This window comes from Panthera pardus, unplaced genomic scaffold (assembly GCF_024362965.1).
Source record: "Panthera pardus isolate Hobbes unplaced genomic scaffold, ASM2436296v1 HiC_scaffold_24, whole genome shotgun sequence".
Lineage (NCBI taxonomy): Eukaryota > Metazoa > Chordata > Mammalia > Carnivora > Felidae > Panthera > Panthera pardus.
In genome coordinates, this window is record NW_026526810.1 from 104,190,462 (window position 1) to 104,206,238 (window position 15,777).

Here is a 15,777-nt window from a genome sequence, read left to right on the forward strand (position 1 = left end):
TCACTTAGCATAATACCCTCCAGTTCCATCCACATTGTTGCAAATGGCAAGAGTTCATTCTTTTGTATATATGTGTGTGTGTATACACACACACACACACACACACACACACACACACACACACCACATCTTATTTACCCATTCATCAGTTGATGGGCATTTGGGCTCTATCCATAATTTGATAGCACTGCTATAAACATTGGGGTGCATGTGCCCCTATGAATCAGCACTCCTGTATCCTTCTACATTTTTAATTGAAATTCTGTAGTTAGAGCTTTATCTTCTCCCCTAACAATTTATTTATCTACTAAATCATTTATTTATATCAGCATAGACTCACAGATATTTATCTTATTCTATTCTATCTTATCTTTTTTTTAGATGGAAGTATAGTTGCTACGCAATGTTATATTAATTTCAGGTATACAACATAGTGATTCATCAAGTTTATAGGTTATGCTATGCTTACCACAAGGGTAGCTACCATCTTCTACCTTACCTTATTCTACTCTTATTACTTATTTCATTGCTCAAATTGTCCCAGATTTGGCCAGTGAAAGCTGTTTTTAGTTGGCTCCTCTGTCCTTTCAACATGTCCCCACCATTTTTTGAGCACTTTCTCACTTTCTGACACCATAAGATTTCCATGCTTATCCCATCCTTTTTCTAATTTAACCTAGAATGAGCCATTTCTCCAAGGAATGGCAGTTGCTTTTACTAGAGAATGATATATAAAAACAAGGGTGGGCCCTATGTGTGATTATTGCTATTGGGTTGCATCTGTTTTAGACCCTCTCAGAAGACAGAGCTAGAAAATAAGTGCATGGGCTCATAAACACATACACACATCTATATTCTGTAGTTGTATTAAAAATAGAGACTCAAATCTTAGATTAAGATTGACATACACTAAAGTCTGCTTCCAGGAGGAAGAATGGAGAAGCAGAATACAACAATGGCTCAACTCCTCAGCCTTCTCAATTCCATGAAGTTGTAAATGTTCTTTCATATACCTTCACATGAAACAATTATGCAAAAATAGATTAGTAACATGAGCAAGCTGCCAAGGGTTTCTTCCTGAAAGCTATTTTTCTTTATAGTTTCTATTTACACTATTTACATAGTTTACAGAATATTTACATGGATTCAAAATTCCTTCCCATAAAATACTTATTAATTACAAGGCGAAAGGCAAGCTTTACAGAGAAGCCTGGAAGATACATCCTTCATCAAATAATCAAAGATAACATCACCAGTAATAGGACAAGTCAAAATCATGCAGTGGATATAGTAAGAAGCACCAGTACCCCTCTGTGATATTCCTACCAACGATGCAAGACCAGACTACTCAAGAGGAAACATCAGACAAACCCAAGTTGGGGGAAAGTCTACAAAGTAACTGAACTGTACTATTCAAAAGTATCAAGGTCACAAAGGAAAGACTGAGAAATTGTTCTAGATTGAGAGACTCTAAAGAGAAACACATAAATGCAATATGTGAATCCAAGTTGGATCTTTTTGCTATCAAGGTTCTTCTTAATGAAACTGGAAAATCTTGACTGAGGTTTGAGAATTAGATGGTAAAAATGTACCAATGTTAATTTTTCTGAGTTTTATTGTATATTGTGGTTATGTGGGAGAATATCCTTTTTTGTGGGAAATACCCACTAAAGCATTTGGAGTTCATGGAATTATGTCCACAGTTTGCTTTCAAATGCTTTAGGAAAAGAACAGTTCTTTCTAGTATATCTGCAATTTTTTTATGGTTGAGATTTGCTTTAATTTTTAAAATTAAGTAAGTAACCAAGAGAAAAATCATGAGAGAAAAGATTTTTGAAAAGTTATACGTTTAGCCCAGGAAATCCAACATCTAAATACTACAAGCTCCAGAAAGACTAAACAGAGTAAACAGAGGGGGACAAAATTATCAAAGAAGTGTAATAGGAGAAAATGTCTGAGGTGTTTTTCCTACAGGATACCATTTCTCAGATTAAAGGCCCCACCAAGCACTTAGTACAATAAATGGAGAAAACCAAGGCATATCATCATGAGATTTTAGACATAAAAGAAGATGCAAAGAATTTCTGGGAGTGGGGGGGAGAAGTCACATACTCTTTACGAAGCCATTTTTGAAAAGTAGAGCATTCCCCTTTGCCAAGCCGCAAATCAATAAAATTCTTTTTATAAGACAGTGAATGAAATGTTCAGAGCTAGAAGAGACACACATCAGTCAAAAGGGGCTTTTCAACAAAATCCTTCCATTTTCTACTCAAGATAATGTTAAATTATAATCAGAAAATACTCAAACTAGTTTCTCAGCCCTTTCCTTTAATGAGATTGCCTCTTGAATGGTGCCAAATGTTAGAGCAGAGATTTGAGACCCACCTGCTGCTTGTCCTGGGAAGGCTGAATGAAAGAGGGTAAGGCCATCCTACATAGAACATAAGAGGATACAGCAAATAAAGATCCAAGGATAAGGTGCGTGGACACCAGTTGCTCACTGCTGCTCTCCTAGAGGTGAACAGCCTCGTTCATTTCCACCCAAAGATGTCTAACAGGGATGCCATCCAATCACAACTTGTTCTTTGCACAACATGTCCAACATACACGGCAGCTCTGGGCATTTGGCCTAACCTGGTCTTCAGCTGGTATGCTGAACCAGAAGCAGGTCAGGTGGCCCTTCTGGCTTCTTCCCTGAGACTTACATCCTGACTGAAGCCTCAAATTCTGGCTGCTCTGCTGGTGAGAAGAAGCACAAGACACACAAGAAAAGAGGGCATTTCTCTCTCAGGCTTTGGACAGCTGGTCCAAGCCTGTTCATGCTTTCCTCTTGCCTCCTGCCCCACTTTTGTTCCTGCTTGCAGTACATGAGCAGGGGGCTGGCCTTCCAACCAAGAGGTTGTCCCAGGACCACAACTTCTGGAAAGAAGGTCATAGGAACTTTCTCTTAAATTAATCCAGCGGGGAGGAAGAAGATGACAGCAGGAATAAGGGAGCCCAAAAGTATAACTAAGGAAAATATTACAAAAGAAGGACAATTCCCTAGAAAACAGAATTTTTAAATTCTTTCCTTCTCCCCCAAATCCTACCCACTCTTTAAGCCAAATCAGTGGTCCTCAAGCCAGTCAAAACCAGGGTGTAGGACTGACTGTGGAGACTTTGCCTTCCCTAGAGGCTGGAATGTGATGCCACAGCCATCAAGAGCCAAGCTATGCATTGGTGGCCATCGGAGGAACTGAATGGTGCCAAGTAGAACACAGAGGCCACCAGCAACTGTGTCAGGGAAGAGAGACACTTGGGGTCCCAGCAGTCCCATTGTCTGAGAACTCATTGTCAAACATGGTTTCTGTTATCATTCTAATTGTTACACTTTTTGAATGTCCTTCTTAAAGTTAGTGTGGCCCGGGGAAGCAGAGGTTACAATGCAGAAGGCTCCAGACACATCAGTCCCATCTGGATGACAATCTTTTGAGACACAGCCCCCGTAGCTTCCCATTGCCATGAGAAGTGCATAAGACTTGTCAACAGCGTGTCAGTCCCTTTGGACAGCTCCAGGGTCTTCTCCTCATCATTGTGACACAGAACATCCATTAAATTTATCTGTACACCAAGAGAATTTAGACTCAGCATTCATGAAGCCTCTGCTCTTTCTATCTGCCCTCAAGCAATCCGCATCATTGAAAAGAAATCATTCCTGATTCCAGCAAGTAGATTTTGAAATTTTCTATCCATCTTCAGTTATTGTTAACCATTCTCCTTCTTGCCCTGTGACCTGACTGGGAGCAGCCTTGAGGGCCCACACCCCCATATAACCCATCAGCCATCAGGAGTGCATTAAGTTTTGTCTTGAGCTAATTTCAGTCCAAATTTGAGAGCCTTTGGTATCTTAGAAAGTTCTGAGTCACTTGTCAGGAGTCTCAAGTTTAGGCTCCCATTGCAGAGACATTACTGCTTCCCTAGTTACAATAAAACTCTTCCAATTGGCCAGTGTCTAATTAGGCACTAATTAGAGTGAATTCTCACCTACCAAGTGTAGGACTCAGTCAGGTCTCCTTCCTTCCCTGTGCCTGTGAGCTATGGAGCCAGACTGCCCATTCAAATCTTGACTCTGCTACTTCTTAGCTCTCCCTTTGAGCAAACCTCTGAGCAAATGCCTCAGTTTCCACATCTGAGAGATGTAAGTAATAATAGTTTATTACCTGTGATGTTATTGTGAGGAGTAAATGAGTTACTATATGCAGAACAGATAGCACACTATGTGGCATCATTAAGCATTCTATAAATAATAGCTGCTATTACTATTATTACATAGCTTTGGCCCAATTTGGGAAAAAGTGTTCATCTCAAAGTGCTATATGAGTACTTACATCATCCCTAAAAGACAATAAAAAGAAATCACATTACCCCCCAAAACCAGAACAATAGCTTACTTTCCAATATGGATACTTTGTAAGCAAGTTATTTTGATAAACCACTGCCACAGTGCTTATGGGCCTTTAAGCCCAGTGAAGCTTCTGAGTTAACTGTAACATTCAGAAACAAAGACATTTTTTCACTTCTCTAGACCTGTTTCTCCAATTCCATACCCTCTCTGACATCTCCATCTGAGTTTAGCCTCCAGGGAAACAAGCTTAGTCTGACCTGGTCAGAGCTGATGGCAGGAAACAGCCCTGATGTGCAGGAAGAATCACATGGGGTTTTAGTCCTGGATGCTGGTATATCCGTCCCTAGAAGACTAAATCCAATCCCATCTAAGCTCCCCTTGGTGCTGCTGGATGTTTGCAGCTCTTAAAGAGACAGTTGGTTACAAAGGAGCTTCTGACTGAATGTGAGGTTCTTTGTGGCCTTGGTTTCCAGGGGTTTGGGAACATGTGGCGAGAAGCAGAATTAGGCTTTATTCTCAAAGAAAGGATTAACTTCAGATCCAGTTTTAGCACTGGTTTGAGACAGGGCTAGCTTCACTGTCCTGCTAAACCAGGATGAGAGGGATCAAGAAAATGGCGCTCTAGGAAGGCTAATCTTCCATTTCTGTGCAAGGTGGACTAGAGAACATAGATCCAAAGATGGGGAAATGGTCCAGGAGGGAGACAAAGAGGACTGGGCCAGGTAACATCAGCCATAAGCATGTAAAGGAAAGAATGGTTTTCAGTCCATTCAGTCTGCTATAACAAAATACCACAGACTTGGTAGCTTATAAACAAGAAACATTTATTGCTCACAGTACTGGAGGCAGGAAGTCCATTACTCTGCATACTGACGATGTGTAGCTTTGTGTGTCACATAGGAGACCACAGATGTGCTACCAGGTGAATAATTCGGATGCTGGTACTTGCTCAAAAGAGTCAAATAAAGTTTAATTTAAACACAAAATAAGTGTAGTTGACACTTTATAATACTGAAACAGGTTCCCTTGTTTGTGAGCTCTCTAAGCCTTTCTATACTCTCTCTGTCTCTTCTCTTTCTGGTCATTTTCCAGTTTATTTATTTTCCTCTTCTGTTTGAAGAACATAAGACAAAATTACCAAGAGGAAGATGTTTGCTTTTGGGAGAGGGCTGAGGTCTTCGCTAGGTTAGACATTTGGTGAATCCATTGGCTCTGTGTTCTTCATTAGGGTTGGATAAATGAGAATTGGCTTCAGGCAGGGGTGGAAGAGGGAAGCTATCAGAGTACCTGGTGAGAAATTGAATTCAGAGAGAGGGAATGAAGTGGAATATGTTCCTTTCAGTCCCATTGATCTTTCTTTCCATCAAAGCATCTCCTGCAGGCTTCAGTTAAGGATATAGAATTATAGGAATTAGATATGTTACCCTATCTACAATGATGGCAGGATCATTTGTCAATGAAAAAAATTCAATTGGAGAGTTTCTGGAACACTCTTTATGCTTGACTTGTTTTTGAGACCTTTTTAATTGGATTTGAGTCTTTTGTTTCTTTGGACAAAGTCATTAACCCCTGTTTCACTGGGCTGAAAGAAGAAATGAAAGGTAGTTGACCGTCTAGGAGCCCTGACATACATAGATGCTGAATCTGGGTCAAGGCCTTGAGACCATTTGTGAGATCACAAACCATAGCATGTTCCACTAATCCTCCTGTCCTAAGTCTTTTGTGGAGAGTGGTTGGCAACACCTTGAAGTCCTTGTGACAAATGGGACTTAATGCAGAAATCACTAAATCTGCACAGGGCAAGGCAGTACTAGTCCTTGCGTCTTGCCTCACTTCTTCCTGGCCCACATCCCCTACTGTCGTTGCCATGGTAACCAGCTTTGCACAGGGATAAGCTGAGAGCATTGTGCCTCAGTTGTGCTGTGTCTCCGGGTTTCTTGGACACAACAGCATGCAGTCCAGCCAGGATCTGCAAGGAAGTTAACTCACAGCGCAATACCGAAGTACTCGATGGATGTTCCTCCCTTCTGTCACTTAAACAGACAATTCTGGGCACATTCTGCATGACTCCTCAGAGCAGCCCAGTGGGGCTGAGTCCCAGTAGCCTGCAGGAGTGACTCAGTCAAGAACACCACCTCTAGTGCCCTTCCCACCTTCTCTGTTGCAAGCTTTCCAGTCTCCACCCCTGTGCCCCAGAAATCATTTCCCCAAATTGGCTGCCCACACTAAAGGTCTTGACTCAGCCTTTCTCTGAGAAAACGCAGGCTAAAACATACACCTGGGGGAGGTGGAGGAGGAGCTGCAGACAACCACAGAGAGGAATATGCAGGTAAATAGAGACTGCAAAAAATCACAAAGGAGAAAGGTCAGAGAAGAGAAGCTTCATATTCCAAGACCAATCAAATCCTAGGACACTTTCTGGCTCAGAGAGGCAGCATTGAGTTTGAAGTGGGAAGGAGAGGCCAGTGAGGAATGTGGGTGGGGAGGGAAAACTGTCCAGAAAACCGTTACAATCCACACCACTCACCACCCCTACCTTCCCTCTACCCAGAATGCACAGCCATATCTCCAAGCATCTCTGCTGCAGAAAGGACCACACATGGCAGAGCCGAGGACCCCTCCAGGGTAAGGCATCCTCCTAGAGGAGGCAGTCTGAAGGGCCAGGGCATAGATGTGGATGGGCTGAGCCACCCACTTCAGGGAGAACTGAAATCCAAGCTTGGGAGACAAGGCCAGCTTCCAGGGGCAGGAGCAGAGTCATAAATAAGAGACCAAGTCAGGGATTCTAGGCCAAGCAGAAACAGGAGTAGAATGGGAACAGGAGGGAAATATCTGTGCACCAGCAGGGACAACTCCTATCTATGACTCTCCTTGGCTGCATGTGACTCCCTCAAGGGTACAGAGAAGGATGGCTCAGGGTCAGTGACACAAAGGAAAAGCAGTCAGTCTTGCCAGGGTGGTAAGGACTGATAACAGCTCAGTGCACTGTTCCAAAGGTATTTGCACCTTAATGCAGTATCCCTTGAAGACCTTTTATCCAACCAATATTTATTGAGTACCTATCATGTGCTGGGTGCTGTTGTAGGCACAACAGCGAACAGAACTAATGGAGCACAGTCTCGTAGGGGAGACATGATGACTTAGTGTAAATAAATGATGCTGAAAGAATTCCAAGCAGAGGCAGGAACATGGCGGGGGGAGGGGGGGGTGCTGTCCTGGTGTCCCTCAAACCATACCCCAACAATCACTGTTTAGCTACTGGTAAAACTGGCCCAACTTTAAGCTCTGTAAATAGAAACTAAACCTACAGCATCACTGAATCATCATGATGAAAAGTGAAGTGTCTCAGAAATAGCACAAGGGGAGGGGTGGGTCCTGAGACAGGATGACAAAAGTAGGCCCACCCATGAGCTAACAGAGAGTAGGTGTTAGTCAGAGTCCAAAGGTCTACTCATGAAGTCTGCACCTGGCCCTCCCTGTGGTTGAAGGGGAGTTCCTTTGACATGGATGAGTCAGGATTCACAGATAAGGAGACTCTGGTGAGTCTTATTCCCTTTGGTTCAGGTTAAGCTCCTTTCCCTACACCATGAGTCTTCACCTATGGCAGGCGTAGGTGGGAGGAAATGAGGAGAAGTAGGTACAGCCTCAGAATGCGCCCCCAGAATTCTGCTGAGGCTCCAAGCCCAATCCCTCCTTTGGGACAGGTCAGTCCCTGCCTTCCCTGTGTCTTCTTGGCTCTAGCATTGACACCCATCCTGCATATTTGGTCTCATTTTTCCTAAGTCACACAGTGCACAGGCTCTATAGAGGGCTCTGTGCCTACCCTGGTCACAGAGTGGCTGTATTCGCTTGCTGCCCTGAGCCGGTGTCCCAGGGATGAGTGCCAGGTGACCCCTGAACTATAGCCTTTCCCTCAGCCTCCTCCATGTTTACCTGCTCCCTAATCTGGTCTTGTTTCTAGTTGCTCTGGTTCCAGCAACCAGCTCCCTTAGCTGCATGAGGAAACCTTACCTGTCCCCTGTTTTTCATTACCCCCTGGAGTCCTTTTCCAAAGAGAGGAATCACTCGTAACCACAATGCTGCCACTGCAGACGCCAGGTACCGTTCAAGGTACCTGGCTACTCCTGATGCCACACCTCATCCCTCAAAGTCACTCTGAGTGAGCAGTCTGAGTGGCTAGGCTAGTTCAGATGATGTCGTTTCAGTGACCTTTTCCTGGCTCTTCCTTCTGCTCAGCTCATTCCCAGCCTGACTCATGCTGAGCAGCATGGATTTAGATAGCAATGACACTTCTGGCCAGGAAACGAATATATTTATTTGTATATTATATACACACATATATATAATATGAGATATAGATATAGATATAAACAAGTGAAACCTTTTCCTAATATAAAGATCGAAGGCTTTGCAATGGTTTTAAATTACCCTATTTTCCATAGCAAAGTTACACACACACACACACACACACACACACACACACACACACTCACACACACACACACACACACACCATATCCTAAATATAAGTTCAGAGGGTGTGAAACTGCATCTCATTTACTATATAATGAAACACTTTAATGATACTCTTAGAAATAATGCGTTTTCTCTGAACCACTTTTCTTTTTAGTATGTAATGTACGTTATCACCACAATTTTCATCTGTTTTTCAGAAATACTCTGCAAACTCCATTTTTCTTGTTGTGAAACTAAACCCAAAGAGCAGGGATTCCTGTCTACATTGTTAACAAGTATTTTGAGATTTCTTTAGAAATGCGTAACTCCACAGAACTGAGCATACAGACCTACAACAAGATGTTGAAAAGGTGTCACATCAGTAAGGATGCCTTCCGGGCTTTAAATGGGCAGGGGTTCCTACCCTCAGAAATCTTTGCTTTGCTGGTTATCTGAGACCAAAAAAGTTACAAAGGCAAAACCATTAACAAAGCAAACAACCAACAAATAATTTTTACATCGATCAGGACTTGCCTTTCAGTTGAAGTGACCAAAATACAACTCAAAATAACTCAAGCAGAGAAAACCTGGGGAGAGTGGACAGTGGGGGATCAGGTTCCAACACACCCAAGTTTAGGAACTCACCGGGAAGTTCTCTCCCTCAGCTCTACTTCTTTCAGTGTGATAGCTTCATTCTCTCTGACTAAAGAAAAATCTTAGTTGTAGGAAATTCTAACCATCATCCCAATACATTCCAAAAAGCCCAGAGAATGACTCTGCGTGGTCCTGCTTCAGACACATGCCCACACATGTCCAATAACTTTGACCTGAGGGTGGGGCACTGATTGACCAGACTTGGGTCACATGCCCACACCCATGGCTCAATGGAGCAGAGCATCATGAATAATTGTCCCACGAGCATCACACAATATAGAAAAATGGGCATTTCCCTAAGGAAAAGGAGTGTTGGACAATAGATACCTACTTCAAAATTTAATGAGTTGGTTTTTCTCAACTTAGACTTAACCTCTTAACAGTTTCTCCTGGTCTCATAAAAGTGGAAAAGAGAATTTATCTATATTCATCTATATATACAGACAGAAGAATGAAAAGAGACCCAGAGAATGCTCAAAAATCTACCAGTTGGCATTACACAGAGAAATCTCTGCTTCTGGAGAATGAGCCAGGTCAGAGGTGATGGATTCAAGCAGGAAAACTCATGTCCTGCAGGACCATTCAGGGGCAAGTGGAAGAAGTGTTTGTCAACACTGTGAAACCACAGCAGAGTCAGGCAGAGTTCAGGGGGAAAGCTGTCATTACCACCCCACCGTGACCAATCCAATGCAAACAACTACCTCACGCAGCCCAGCATGACCACATCTACCCACCTCCACTGAGCACTTTGAGCCCAGCACAGACTGTAGCTCCCTTGGCCCATCTTCTTCCCATTCTCTGCTAACCAGGATTTAACTATCCTTTTGGATTCTGCTTTCTTGCTTCTGTTCCACCAGGCTTGGATTTCATAATTTGGCTGACACTTGCAAAAATAGTTTTAAGGAAACTTCCCACCCTACTAAAGTAATTATGTGCTTCTAGCTCCTTCTTAAACTCCCCAAATTCTTGTTCTGGAAAAACAGAACTTAATCACCATTTCCAGTCTTATCCCTACTATTTTCTTCATAAATACTTCTTTCAAAGCACTACACTTTAAATTATGGTTCTTCAACTAGTTTTTTACATCTTAGTCTTTGGGCTTTTGCCTGTGTTATTCTTGTTTCTTGGTGGTTATTTCTCCATCAAAATTCCAGTCATTCTTCAAATTTACCTCAAAAACAACTTTCCTCATGGAGACTCCTACTGCTCCCTCAGTGGGAAATGATTGCCATCACTGGTATTAGAATCTGGTGTTGGAATCAAGCTATTTTAAATAGCTTTCAAGTATGAGATTCTTCTACTTGTCTGATACTCTGTCACCACTTTTTGAAAGTGATTTCATTAAACTCTGGCCAGAAAAATCAAAACATGGTCTGGGTCTAAAGAAAGTATTACTTTTTGGATTTTTTTTTTGTGAGAATTTAGGATTTAGAGGGGACTGTGAATGTGCCATGCAAAATATGAGCCTTCGTCTCATGAGCTTAGGGTAGCAAATTTATGTGAATCTATGAATCTCAGAACGTATAAAATCCGTGAGGATCTGATACTACAAGGGTTCCTCATTTGAAATTTGGAGATTTTGCTGTCAGACTTCATAAACTACAGTACCTATTGATAACTACCTTCATTAGAAGTTTAGCCAGAAAAAGACATAAACTATGTTCCAAGGGAATCCAATATACAAATAAGTTCCTAGAAATTATAAGTCTTGTGATAGAGCGAGCACACTAGCAGCCAGAGCTTATGAAACACGTAAACAGCTTCTAAAATATGCTTCTCCTTTATAAAATTGCCCTAACTTAACATAGATTCATTTTCGAAATTGTCTCTACACCAGAGCTTCCTACTTGTTAGTATTCTGTTCTTTATCACAGCAAGCCATTCCAGAGATTTCCCTGTTGGGCACTTTAGATTTATAGATATCTTTTAAAAACATATTTCAAAAAAATCCAGTAATTTCCCCTTGCAATCAGATTTCTAAAAGTTGTTCTTGCCTAGTTTTCACCTTGTCACCCACTGCAGTCTGGCTGCTGGTCTCACACCTAAAAACCTCTCACCAAGTTTATAAACACTACCTGCTGAAAAACCTAATGAGAAATGTTGGGGTCCTCTGTTACTTCACTCTGCTGTGGTGTTGACATTGGGGGACATTTTCTTGCTTTCAAAATGTATCCCCTAGAGCTCGGTCTTTGCCTCTCTTTCCTCTACATTCTCCAGAGGAGCCTTGACTGCCAATGAATTCAACTCCCCAATGAACATCTTCACCTTAACACCCACCTCACTGATCCTCCCCCAACTTTCTCGTCTTAGGAATGGCACCACCTCATCTGCCCTGTTGTTGGGAGTCGTTCAAGTTTCTTCTTCTCTCAGCCCTCACATCGGATCAGCTCTTACTAGTTCTGCCTCCGCAAATCCCTCAGTTGGTTGCCTCTCTCCTGGCCTTTGCTGGTGCCTCAGCACACTCATCATCATCTCTTGCCAGTGCCTGGGAGCCTTCTGGTTGGTCTCTCTGCTTCTATTTCTTTCCTTCTCCTCTTATCCTCCCAATGCTGCCCGGTGATCTGAGAGCATTTTTGTGTCATCCCTGATCAGAATCACTCAATGACTTTAAATTCCCCACAGGACAGATCTCAAACCCCATCATGGTATATAAATGGGTCCCTGTTTCCCTGCCCTTTCTCCTCCCCAGCCTCTCCCCCGCCATACTCTCTGACATGACATTCCAAACCACAACTGGTGTCGCAAATACACCACCTCCCCCATGCCTCTTTGCTCTCACCTATGTTGTCTTCTTTGTCTGGAATGCCCTCACTTGGCTAGTCTTCCTGGCAATCCACTGCTTCCTCTTCAAGTCTTGACCCACATGCTACCTTCTCTGAAACATTTCTGACTCCCTGGACAGTATTAGGTTCTCTTTCACCTCTGTTTTCACTGTATTCAATACATGATGACACTAATTTTCATTCAATATACATTGAATAATCAATCAATCAATCAATCAATAAACTTTACTGAGCACATATAATGTATGAGGCATCATTAAAGCACTTTTACAATTTAAATGATCACATAATAAAATATTTTAAAATTTAAAAGAATCCTATTTTATAGGAATAATATTTATTCCTATTTATAATGAGGAAACTGAGGTACACAGTGATTAAATAACTCACCCAAGCTCACCTGAGTAGTGACCATGTCAAGATATGAAGCCGGTAGCCTGTGCTCAAGAATATTTGCATTCTCCGGCCTTCATTAGACCAATCACATTCTTAGATGGCAACCATTCCTTGGCATGTACGTGTTTCCTGTCAATGCCTTTATTATCTTTGTTTTCTCAGGAACTACACAAGTCCAGGCACACAGGACTTGATGCGTGTTTGGTAAAGGAATGCATGAATGAATATGGGACTGACTGAATGAAAGAAGAAGTGAGACAAGTGTCCACAGTACCTCTTCTGGGCATTTCTAATTAGTGCCTCCCAAGTGTCTGATCTGTTCTTTCTTCAGCATGAGTGTATCCTGCAAAACCTGATAGTACATTCAGTGCAAACAGCGTTTAATGAATAGCAAGAGGCAAAAATCATTAATCAAGCCCTACCTGCACAAGAATCAGCTGTGGAGAGTTCTGCTGAGATATGTCACAGCCACTGCAGCTCAAGTGTACAAAACAGTGACCACACAGATCAGAGGCAGCAGCAGACACATCTTCCAGGGACAAGAGTGGACCGAGCTGAAAGACTCACAGTGTGGGCATTTGGCCTGGGGTTTTGTTGTTTTCTACTTTGCGTATTATTGTTGTTGTTGTTGTTGTTGTTGTTGTTGTTTACCCTAGAGAAGAATGGAGAAAAGAGGACATCCAGGGAAGAGTTCATTTGTACAGTTCTCAGCTTTGCTGATTCTACTTCAGGTTCTTTCCATAGGAGCTCCATACCCTTTTCCCCTACCTGCCTCATTCCTGCCCTGCAGAAAGCCCTAGAGCACACTAGAAATGAGGTCACCGGGGCTTGATCCTTTCTCCAGGGTTTTGGCTAATGGTTATGGTTAATGGTTACCAAAACCACCCAGGGTTTTAAAGATGACTACAGTCTTAAAAGTTGTCCAGGCACATGAAATTGTATGTCTAAACAGTTACACACCGAAACTCCAGAGCCCAGCTATGAATCTCAGTGCCACTGCTTACTAATTCTGTGTGCAAGCTTTTTAGACTCCTGATGCCCCAGTTCCCAAATCTGTAAAATATAGATGTCATAGTACACGTTTCATAGGTGGTTGAGGGATTAGAACAATATGATAGATATAAAATGCTTAGATAATTGCCTGACACATAATAAGTGCTCAATAAATTCTCATTTTTATGATTATCATTAATAATAAGTACTGAGTCCTTAGGGAGTCGTGTATCCAGTGTTGTGGGGAGATACAAAAAAAAAATGAAGGGACCACAGGAGTTCATTTTTGTCCCCACAAAAGGGGGAACAAGAACAAGAGTTCGTGAACAAAAAAGAAGACAAAACATAAAAGCAAGAACTTTCCCAAGGCTATAGAAGCAAACGACATTTCTGCCAACAGGAACATTATATTTTTTTCAGTAGCTTAGCACATACTTAGAATACAACTCTCTTCAAGGGAACTCAGAAAACTTGGGAGACATTTTTCACTCATCTTTGGCAAAGTTACTTTTGGGTCTATTGCAGTTCCTCAAGTTTGGCACTGTTGACGTTTTTGGCAAGATAATTCTTTGTTGTGGGGGCTGTTCTGTGGATTGCAGAATGTTGGGGTTTTTTAAATTTTTTTTTTAACGTTTATTTATTTTTAAGACAGAGAGAGACAGCGCATGAACGGGGGAGGGGCAGAGAGAGAGGGAGACACAGAATCAGAAGCAGGCTCCAGGCTCTGAGCCTCAGCCCAGAGCCCGACGCGGGGCTCGAACTCACGGACCGTGAGATCGTGACCTGAGCTGAAGTCAGACGCTTAACTGACTGAGCCACCCAGGTGCCCCGAATTGCAGAATGTTTAGAGGCATCCCTGACTTCTCTCCACTAGATGCCAAGAGCACTTCACCCTGCAGTGTGACAACTATAAATATCTCTGGGTAATTGCAAATGACACCCAGGTGACACTGCAGCTGGGGTTCGCACCCCAGTTGAGAACCACTGGCCTATTAGGATTTTAGGAACAATACCCAGTGTGAGTTTGCTATAGCAATAGGGTCCCATTTCACTACCCTCGACAGGAGACATTGGTCTTACCATTTCATCTTGCCCAGGCTACCTTTCTTTGTTGATAGAATCAAGTTATGGACAGCCTCTCAGGGTTGGGTAAGGATAGGGATTAACCAGATTTTGTTCGTGAGGCCACTTTAACCATAAACCATCATTCCATGTAAAAAAAATATCATTTTAATCACCCAGAGGACTATTGTTCAGCTGTGATTGTGTCTCTGTGTGGACAAGTAAATTCAAATCAAAACATTGTCACATTACAGTCTAAGATTTCAAACACAGATTATTCTGAAGTTAATTCATAAATAGTTACCTAGGGCCTCCTCAATGGTAGGCACCATGCTGTGCCTTCTAGAGAACTATAGATGGATTAGGCACAGACTTTCCCTCAGGGTGCTTTGATCAGCAAGTATGTTCTCTGTTCTATCATCACCCGTGCCCAGGATTGGACAAATCAGCCCTTCAATGTTCACAACACCAAAAAAGATAAAATTTGAGTTGCAAGGTCGTATCTAGTTCTACTGCCCTGTGTGATTATCTGGCATTGGGATTTCATGGGGACTCTAACTTAGACCTTAAAAATCTCTCAGAGAACAGGAAATGAATATTTATTGAGTCTGTATCATGTTCCAGATTCTTCTCAGGTTCACTCAGGACTGTGAGGAAAGTATTATTGCCCTGTTTTTTACTGATGAGGACATTGTATATCATAAAGAAGAAAGTCATTTTCCCAGAGTCGCAAGATAAGTGGTAAAACTGGAACTTGAACCAACCACATTGATCTTAATTCAAAGCTTTTGTTACCACACCATACAAACAGAGGTATATTTGGAAATGACACTATAGATAGTAGGACAAGGTGCATGCATTTCTCAGACCATCTATCCTAGGGATGTGGATGTCAGAGGAAGACATTCTGCTCTCCCGTGCTAGTTAAATGGCTTTCACAGTGGCCTGCAATTCCTCTGTTGAAGAAATACCTTCTAGGCTGAGCCAGTAGAATCTGGATACAGAGTATCCAAAAGAAGCAATAACAATGGATGTTCCAATCTGTGGCTT

At 42.3% G+C, this 15,777-nt stretch overlaps 1 long non-coding RNA gene across 2 annotated transcripts in view; it reads right to left on the reverse strand.

Annotated features, from left to right (window-relative positions):
- The window catches only part of LOC109268306 (uncharacterized), a 58,955-nt gene extending 45,647 nt beyond the window's left edge, over positions 1-13,308 (reverse strand). For both annotated transcript variants that reach the window (XR_008417231.1, XR_002080577.2), the window contains exons 1-2: positions 12,677-13,308; positions 12,273-12,424 (exon numbers count right to left, since the gene is read on the reverse strand). This is a non-coding gene — a long non-coding RNA (uncharacterized LOC109268306). The remainder of the gene's footprint in view (positions 1-12,272; positions 12,425-12,676) is intronic.
- Between the last annotated feature and the right edge of the window lie 2,469 nt (positions 13,309-15,777).